This window comes from Pinus tabuliformis, chromosome Q (assembly GCF_031772625.1).
Source record: "Pinus tabuliformis cultivar Carrire ecotype Pingquan chromosome Q, CPIR1, whole genome shotgun sequence".
Taxonomy (NCBI): Eukaryota; Viridiplantae; Streptophyta; class Pinopsida; order Pinales; family Pinaceae; genus Pinus; species Pinus tabuliformis.
The window spans coordinates 1043760336-1043769146 of NC_142296.1; the positions used below are offsets into that span (position 1 = coordinate 1043760336).

Consider the following 8811-nt stretch of genomic DNA (forward strand, 5'->3'; position numbering starts at 1 on the left):
TTGGAACACGTGTTCTATGACCTTGGTCTTATTTTTCCTTTATTAACATTTATTACATGAAATTTTAACCTATGGATGTTACAAACCCCTCACCCTTAGGGGAACACCGTCCTCGGTGTTCTATGACACCTATAATTAGTAGACCAATGAAACAAAACATATTACCTATGGAACTTTATAACATAGCTCGATGCAGTATTTACAATTAACAACTATTGCAAACCATGACGAACATGACAAAAATGACAATCATACCGCTTATTGTAGCTTTATAACCTAGCTCACTGCATTATTTACAACCATATATATATTTAAAACTCATTTGCTTGAGCCAACAAATAATGAAGGATACAAAGCCCACATCTGATCAACCATCTCCCATGTAGCTTCATTGGGCCCAAAGTGTAACTTTCTCTATTGCTCGGTTCTGGAGTATGAGTTGTTTCCATTTCAATATGCATTGTGGTTCTAGCTAGAATTCTCCCTCTAGTTCTGTTGTCTTTGCTACAACACCCTCCAAAAATTTCACTACATTCAAATTTTGGAGATTACTATCACCATCATATCTAGTGTCGCCTTGATCGTCAAGTGGCGTCTCATGTCACTTTATTCGTTTCAAGTGTTATTGAATGTTCTCAAGTGTCATTGCACTAATTATAACATCTTAAGTGCATTTCATGGTTGTAACATCTTTGTTGTTGTAAAACGACACTTTTTGGTCGCAGTCACACACACTTCACCCATTGAACTTGGGGAATGCATGCAAAGTGGCATTTTGATGTATATTTGTCCTTGTTCAAGCTTTTCTAAGTTTTATCGATGAGTTGGTATGTGTCGCATATGATTTTATGTCTAAACTGATCATGTTTGCCCCTTTTCCTATCCTATAGACTTAGGCAAATTTTGATTTCAAAATGAACCCATTAAGGCCAACAGTGTATGAGCACACTCTGAAGCTTTGAACAAGAATCCTTCTGTTATCACTGAAAATGCTGTTGCCAAAAATTTTTAGCCTAGCTTAAAGACAGGGTGTTTTCGCAGCGCCTGAATTCTTTTTTAGCAGTTTCGCAGCGCTACATGTTTAGGTGTTTTCGTAGCATGCTACGAAATTGGGGATTTGTTCGAGTTTTCAGTAGAGGTTAAAATCCTAGCAGGGCTGTTGATCCAAAATGGCCAATGGAAGGATTCATTGAGTTCAACCAAGTTATGTGTAAGGAATGGAAATGAGCTGCCCTTCTGTATCACTCATGTTCCAAGTTGGCGGTAATGCAACATGTCATAATATGGGTGCTTGCAAAGAGACGGTTGACAGTTGTATAAGCGAAAGTTGCGGTGGTTATGAGGTGGACATAATGCACTTTCAATAGGAACCGCAATTCCAGGTCGTTTGTCTGGCACCAACATAAGTGATAATACAAATGGCGCTGGAGGAAATAGGTTTGCCCATTTGGTTAATCTATATGCATCCACATAGTCGGTGTCTTGATGGATTGGATCCTCTTTGTGGCAGAGTCTAAAGATATTTTTGATCAGAAGGCAAGTGATAGAGATTGGATTGATGTGCAACTTCGGTGGGGAGATTATGATTCTCATGACCTTGAACGGGAGCGTATAGGAAAGGGCCTGCAACTTTATTCTTCGGAACCAACAGAACCGTATTTGTCATCTCAAAATTGTGTACAATAATAATGGGTATTTGTTACAGTCAATATGTTCAGTTGATGCAGAGTGTGATAAGGTATTGATTGTATTTCTATTCCGAACCGTGGGTATCAGAGAAAACGCAGAACTAGGTATCAGAGGTAGCCAAGAAGGTAATAGCAGTCGAGTTGGATCCTCGTATGGTGCTGGAATTGCAGCGCAGGGTACAAGGCACAAGCAGTGCCATTCGGCTGCAGGTCATTCAAGGAGATGTTCTCAAATGTGAACTGCCTTATTTCGATGTGTGTGTGTAGCAAATATTCCTTATCAGATATCTTCTCCGCTTACATTTAAATTGTTATCACACAGACCAATTTTAGATGTGCCGTTATCATGTTCCAAAGAGAGTTTGCTATGAGACTTGTTGCAAATCCAGGAGATAATTTGTATTGCCGGCTTTGAGTGAATACTCAATTGCTAGCTCGTGTTTCACATCTCTTGAAAGTTGGCAAGAACAATTTCAGGCCTCCTCCAAAAGTTGACTCCTCGGTTGTACGTATTGAACCCTGTAATCCTCTTCCTCCAATTAGTTTCAAGGAATGGGATGGCATGGTTCGCCTCTGTTTTAATTGTAAAAATAAGACTTTAGGGGCGATCTTTAGGCAAAAGGCTATCTTATCACTACTGAAAAAGAACTTCAAGACATTTCAAGCATTGCAAGAAGCATGTCAGAAGACAAATGAGTCTGAGAACAATTCCAGAAGATATGGATATTCTCGATGAAAAATTGCTTGAGAATATTGATGATACAACTGTCAAAGGTTTGAATGGATACAGAGTTACCGCACGGATCCTTCAGCTAGTACCCAAGATTGAGAACTTCCGTTCCACCCTGAGATGTATCAAGTTTTGGGCAAAGAGGAGAGGAATATATTCACATACTTTCGGGTTTCTTGGAGGAATACACTGGGCTGTGCTTGTTGCACGGGTTTGCCAAATGTTTCCAAATGCCACCGTCAGTATGCTGGTTTCAAGATTCTTTTGGATATATGCACATTGGCAGTGGCCAACTCCAGTGACATTGGTGGAGACCCAGCCTGATTATTCTGATGGATCAGATAGACATCACCATATGCCAATTATCATACCAGTGTACCCCTATAGTCGCTGCAGTTACAATGTTACAAAAAGCACCCTACAAAAACTCAAGTCAGAATTTTCACGTGGCTGGGATGCAATAATGAAAATGGAGTTAAATTGGAGCACTTTGCCAAACAGTGGTGACTGGAATGTACTCTTTGAACGGTTTCCTTTCTGCTCTAGTTATGATTTTTTCATTCAAATCCATGTTACAGCTTCAGATGAAGATGATTTTCAGAGTTGGAGAGGGTGGTTTGAATCACGTTTCTGTCATCTTCTCTTGAAGTTTGAAAAGCTTCCAGCATACTGTGATCCAAATCCATACCCATATTTTGACAAGAATCTAAAGGAAGCCACCAACAGGGTAGTTTTTCCATAATGACCAATAGCAACAGCTGCAACCAGTGGGTTTGTCTACGATGGCAGTATCTTTCAAATGGTGAACCGTGAAGCCTAGCAAACAGCAGATATTCAATTTTGTAAGAAGTTTAGAGGAAGACTGTGTTTTTTAAATCACACAGCAGTTTCGTAGCGCGCTACGAAACTGCTGTAGGTGATGTTTTCAATGCAGAATAAACAGTTTGACCGGGAATGTTAGAAGAGAGACACCTGTACATCAATACAGCCTACAGCTCATCTGGAGACATGGTGTTTGGTAGCAGCGTTCCATACTTTGAGTTATTAAAGATTTGGGAACATGCCTGCTACATTTTCGGAGAATGGAAGACAGGGACCGTGAAAATAGGATACTCATCTTTACTAATTAATGAGCCATCTACACAGCTAGCACCCGAGGTCAGCTTGTTCAGTGAATGTTCCTCCAACATATCTCAGCCACAACAGAAAATGTACAGCTGTCAAGGATCCAAGAAGAATCATGCATACGAGGAGATAGAGTTAGAATTTCAATGTAATTAGGACTCTATGTATTTACAGCATAATACCTTATGTATTTAATAAGTCTGTTTAAAAATAGATAAGGATAGTTAATGTTAGAGCATCGAGCTCTCCCCTCATGCTTGAGGAGGAGACTCAAGGTAGTTTTAGTTTTGGTTTTCCTATATATAGTGAAAACTCTGATGTAATAGGGGTTGGAGATTTATGAAAAAACAGAGTTTTTATCAGCTTATGTAAAAAGACTTTTTGACAGTAATATAAGGATTACTTTTTCTTCCCAAGATTCATCATGTGTTCAATGCTCAGAATATGTGTGGTTTTGTCATTATACTTTATATATTTTACAGCTCACTAAATATGCAATCACTCTGAATTCACCTAGTGCTCAGACTTCCTGTGTATATTTATGAGTTGAGGTTCTTTTTGAGAGATGTTTTGAGTGTTAAACATTATATGCCTTGGCTTCTATGATTGAGTGGTTTATAGTTTACTGCAGAAGTATTTGACTCCATGAGCCCAATGGAAGAGATGTTATTTTGTAGTTCCAACCAGCTTGTTTTCATAAAATGTTTGAAGAATTAGCCATCTTTTCTCGTTAATAATTCCTATTACAAATCTGTGAGAGAGCCCTCTCTGACTAAGGAGGCTAACCTTAGTCTAAAGCCTGGTCTGAAGTAGTTACATGAAGTCTAACTGGTAGCAGCCATCAGTACATGATTTTGTGATAACACCTTCATTGTTCAAAAGTGCACCATGCACCCTCCAAGGGCGCAAAGCGCACTCCTCAAGCTCTTCCACTTTCCTTGTATCAAATTGCACCCTTCAAGAAACCAAGTATTCCTTTGAGTGCATTGCTTTGGGTTAAAGAAGTGTGCCCTCCTTGAGCACATGATCATACCCTAAAGTCCTTAAGCTCAACCCTTCAACTTTCCATAATGCACCATGTGCCCTCTTGACCCTTTGAGCGCATGAGCGCACTCCGAAGGCATGAATATTCATCCTTCAGCCTTCAGAGTTGCGCCATGCACCCTCCTGGGCCTTTTGAGTGCATGAGCACACCCCAAAAGCCTAAAGCCTTCATCCTTCAGCCTTCAAAAGTGCACCCTCCCTCTCTCCCTTGAGTTCACAATGTAATTGGGAAGCCTGAAGCCTTCCCCTTTGTGCTTTGGCCTGCGCCATGTACCCTATCTTGATTTGTCTCTTCATCTTGAGTGCATGTCGAAGCCCTGAAACCTCCCCCTTCAGCCTTGAAACCTTTCGAAGTGCGCCCTTGAGCCCATAATATCTCCTTGCTCTTTCTAAAGTGCATGTTAAGGCATGAACCAAAAATATGCATGAACATGTTTGAATAGGATATTTTCAGGTTGATGGTTGCTTCTCATGTGTGATTGCAGCAACTGGTATTTTAGGAACATCGCGGCATGCATTCATGAAGAAGATCGGGCAAAGAGGACCAATAAAGGAAGCATTAAAGAATAAAGAATGTTTTGAAAGCTTGATGGTCGAAGCACCCTAAAGACTCCAAGATCAAAGACCCTTTTGAGGGTGAAGACATCAATGATCAAAAGTTGCATGAAGAATGAAGACACAAGTTGTAGCCATGTCACCACTGAAGAAAGTCCATGTCATCAGTCACTATTAGTCCCAATCATAAAAAATAGTGACATGTCACATCTTCATCACATGATGATGTATAAGTTACGATGTAATTTTGTAATCATTGTAAAGGAAAATAAGCGGAATTACAAGAGCCATGTATGGATAAAAGAGTCATGGAAGTCCAAAAGATTTGTAATACCAAAATTCATATGTAATTCCAAAAGTCATTTGGAAATCCTAAGGTTGTAGAAGTCCAAAGGTCATTAGGATTTGGAAAGTCAAGAATCACGGGGATGTGAAATGTCGTGCCTCAAGTTATCAAACGATCCTCATTTCTCACATAAAGGACTTTTAACCTTGGCTTCTCCCAGAAAGCATTAGAGAGATAGATTTAGTACTTTTGGGGAGCAAGTAGTGGCTCTAACACTCCACTGCTGGAGCTAGTGATGTTCATTGTATTTATGTATCTTGGAATTTTTACTTAATCTTGAAGCCTTCCAGGCCAACACATTTTCACACATGGATTGTGAATGTTTCTAAGACTATTCTTTGAATGTTTATGGTTCATGCTTGTGATGCAGAAAAGTGTTCCCTCTACAGACAGAGGCAACCCCTCTAGCCCTAGAGTGGGTCTAGTCACAACAAGGACAAAACAACAATTAATTCCCTTAAATAGTCATCGTTGGAGGCCTACCTCAAACCGGTGGTTGATGAAGTTTCGTTGCGCTACTCCAACTTCCGTTTCCTTCTCCTTAATGAGAAATCAACCTGAAACACCACAAAGAAACAATAGAGCACGTAACCGAGAAACAACAATGATCTATTTACTCATAAAGTCAAGAAGTCATGAGCTATCAAGTAAATTACATACAAGACATAGGAAATCATCATTGATTGTATTAATAATAAATCAAGAGCAAAGCTTACAACCAAGTCTTGACGTCACAAGCCTTCTCAGAGGGTCCAACCAGTGTGTTTCTTCAAGCATTCACTCTCAAAGATGGGTCTCCCAAATAGAAATATATCTCTCTCTCTTATTCACAAGCTTTAACACAAGGTTAAGGGCACTCCACACCTTCTTGCAAACTATATAGCAATCCCACACTTGTCACACTCACACCAAAACTATCTACCAAACTCAAAAGCAGCAACAACACTGTACAACCAAAAGAACTAGCAACTAAGGAACTAGCAGATCATAGCAATGGTGAGTGATTTTATAGGAGAAGGAGTCTCCATGAAATGAGGGAGAGGGAGCTTATCCTCAGGGCAAGCAGCACAAAAGACAGAACTACCATGCCAGAGGGGGAAGGGCGACCCAAACTGACCCAACAACTAGGTCTAGAGACATCTAGAAGGTCGACTATTGGAACGAATTCGCCCAATCTGGATCGTCGCTGGTTGTTAACTAAGCTTTAGCGCTGACATCGCTAGGAAGCAATGTATGCAGATCGATCATCGCTAAAGATAGCTAATAGCCTCGTGTCAGGGCTTGAAATCCAACCGTCGCTAGAAACAAGTGTACTCTCGCAACGGGGTCGTGACAAGACTTTTTATGACAGGGGTCTGTTGCGTGTATTAAATGTATTCTCGTGACGAGGCAGAAAACTTAGGAAAATAGGGTCAATTGGCAACATAAGAGAGCATTTGTTCAATATGAGCATGTTTTACTGGACACATGACACAGTAGAAGGACTGGGGTGAAGGCAGTGACAAATTACTGTGTAACAGATGCCCCCTAAAGTATGAAGCCCGAGAGAGTGGAAGGGGTGAAATGCTTTACGAAATTTTTTGAACTGGAACACCACTTGGAAGAACCTGCAGGCGCAAGTACAACTGATATCTCTGATAATGAAATGTAGTCTAGGCATGGGCGCAGCCATCCAAAAGACATACGAACTTGGTCTGTGGTATGGATGCAACCACCCAGCTAATAAGACCATGATAATGTTAAAGGTATGGTCGCAGCCATCCATGAAGACTCAGGTATGTAATCACGAACCACTCCACGCAGTCTGAACATGTGTAATCTTAGTTCAGGGTCTTGAAACCCAACCGATCATAGTACAAATTCTAGCATGCGAACAGATGTGCTAAAGTCGAGCATGATAGAAAGTCGCTTGATTACCGGTCAATGATGAAAACCATTAACAAGTGCGAGAGAAACCACCAATAATGCCAATGGATCTCAAGGTACTGTCTAGTACAATCCACGAAGTGTGAAGAATGAGCTGAATTTGAACACTCGTGGAATCACCCAATCGACGACTAATGATGAAAGTCATTCATCAGGCGCGAAGAACTTGCCATTGAGGCATGCAAGCTCCAAGGTACCAAAGGGGATCTCTAGATTTATCTCCTGGATAATGAGCTGGCGTCGACAGGAGATGATCCATCACAGGAGGGCCATTATGTTCCCCCATCAACGACACAAGATAAGGAACAAGTGGTAGATGGTGAAGCAGAGTATCAGAGGAGGAGGTAAGGGTGTGAATTGCAGAAGGATTATACTCTTGAACATATCGGTGACACGACTCCGGAAGGTGGTAGCATTCAGGTACCAAGGGATCAGATGCTCGACAGAGACAACATGGATCAGATTGAATGAGGCTAAATGGCAACTCAAAACCCCGAAAGGCCAAATGACGATGCATGGATATCCCAACCCAACAAGAAGCAAAAGTGTCGATGTTCAAGAGTGACTAGCTGCCGCAGGTAACCAATGATGACTTCCAAATTTTCCCCCACCATTGATGGCGAGTACCCCAATTATTTTTGAAAACAAGCTTGAAGGGGATAGCATATGCCTGTAATATAAGCTCGACCTTCGGTCGAATCCAAGCTTGTAATAGTTTAACGAGCCCCAAGGAGGAGAAGCTCGAGTCTCGTCATGGTGACGAGTCTGATGTCATCAGGGTTTAACGAGTCTGACATAGGTAAAACTTGGAGTCTTTTTCATGTTTAGAGAGTTTGAAAAAGACACGGAAAAGAAAACTCCAGGGGGTCCTTTTTCGTAGATTTGTGTATCTCGAGCCCGAAAAAGTACAAAACAATACGCGAGAGAACCGCTTGACCATTACGATCAAGGAGTACTTTTCGTAATCAGTGACCTTGATTCGAAAGAGTAGAAAAGCGATTGAAGACACGCCATTTCGTAACCAAAATCGAACTTGAACAACAAAAGTTCGGCTATCTTTTCATGTTTATACGGTCAGAAAAGAGTTGAAAGTGGACTACCTTTTATTCCGTTTAACAAGTCAAAAGGGAAAACTCGGCAATCTTTTCGTCTTTTATAAGTCATAAAAGAGCTTAAAGAGGACTTTTCCTAGAGGAACGAGTGGTATAAAGGGTAGTAGCTGGTTCCAGCAATCGTGGAACTGCTCAAAACATGTAATGGTCAAGAGGCTGGCTAATAAAACCACTCATCGTTGCGGTTCCTCAAGAAAGGAAAAACAACCAAGTGAAAGCATATGATTGGCCAAAGAGTTGGTGGCGATGGAATGAAACAACCAAGGCTCATCTAGTAGAATTTAG

General features: G+C 40.9%; 1 pseudogene; it reads left to right on the plus strand.

Annotated features, from left to right (window-relative positions):
• Positions 1–1485: 1485 nt before the first annotated feature.
• LOC149223075 (ribosomal RNA small subunit methyltransferase pseudogene) lies at positions 1486–2424 on the plus strand (annotated as a pseudogene).
• The last annotated feature ends 6387 nt before the right edge of the window (positions 2425–8811 follow it).